This window comes from Penaeus monodon, chromosome 22, assembly GCF_015228065.2.
Source record: "Penaeus monodon isolate SGIC_2016 chromosome 22, NSTDA_Pmon_1, whole genome shotgun sequence".
Lineage (NCBI taxonomy): Eukaryota > Metazoa > Arthropoda > Malacostraca > Decapoda > Penaeidae > Penaeus > Penaeus monodon.
The window spans coordinates 490,990-492,082 of NC_051407.1; the positions used below are offsets into that span (position 1 = coordinate 490,990).

General features: G+C 35.8%; 1 protein-coding gene across 1 annotated transcript in view; it reads left to right on the forward strand.

The window, feature by feature from the left end:
- LOC119586794 (cytoplasmic protein NCK1-like) overlaps window positions 1-715 on the forward strand; it is a gene marked incomplete at its 5' end in the record, with an annotated part of 6,926 nt that extends 6,211 nt beyond the window's left edge. The window contains 1 exon segment of the mRNA XM_037935514.1: window positions 1-715.
- Between the last annotated feature and the right edge of the window lie 378 nt (window positions 716-1,093).

Sequence of the window (1,093 nt, forward strand, 5' to 3'; positions counted from 1 at the left end):
CTGAAAAAAATTTAAGCCTTTTTACAGAAGTAACATTGATCTCAGTGTTGGGCCTGTGCTCTCTTGTACGTCTTACATAATGTTCCTGTACTCTCTAGTTCATAAGCACGTTCACACTGTTTGATCATGAACTATGGATATATTGGTGCTCCTTGTCCTTCTAAAGCAAATTTTTATCATAGCAGACAAGTAGTTTAACCCCCCCCCCCCCATACATACACACTGTTTGTGAACTAGAAGTCGGGCATTACAGAGAAGATGATCCTTATATTATAATATACAGTTGACATCCAGTAACAATTTGCAGACCTGTAAAGTCCGTGTTTTGTGCTTCAGATAAGAACACCATCTTCACCACAACCTCGTGTGACAATTTTTATCATCATTATTATTACATTTTTCATGACAAGCCACTGGCAGGTTTGCTAACGGATGAATGGATGACGTGGATGCATTTGATAGTTCAATTCTGTACAAGGTCATGTGCACAAGGGCCAAACCTGCTTGGTAAGGTTGGGATGGATTTGGGTGTTAAGATCCTGGATGAATTTTAGTCACAAAGTTGGATTAAGTTGGCGGCTATTTATTAGTGGACTGAGCAGTTCATGGCAGAGAGTCCATGAAGTTATATGGAAATGCTCAGTGTTGCCACTCATTTATACTTTTATGTTTGTACAAAATGTAATTACCTTAAATAAAATTTTTACAAAAAATACAAAGTCAGTATCCTTCTCTCTGTTTCAGTATGTGAAACAAAAGAATTCTGTTTCTGAATGGGATTATTGTAGTAGCATGCAATGTCAGACTTCAGAAATGCAAAATATACAGAAGTGAAAGTGAAGAAGTGTTGCTCATTTTTGCCTTGCAGATAATTTTTTTTGTTCTTGATTGTCATAATATACGTACAAGCAATGAACTTAAAAACTGTAATAATGCAGAATACTGTGAATATGTTTTTCACAAGCAGACTTACTCTCAGCTCTGGCCATTGTTTCATAAGAACATGAAGTGAATGAGCAAAATAAAATATATCTTATACCAGTATAATGAATTTCTTGCTGCTTAGGTATAGATGATGTGTAACTTGCATAGA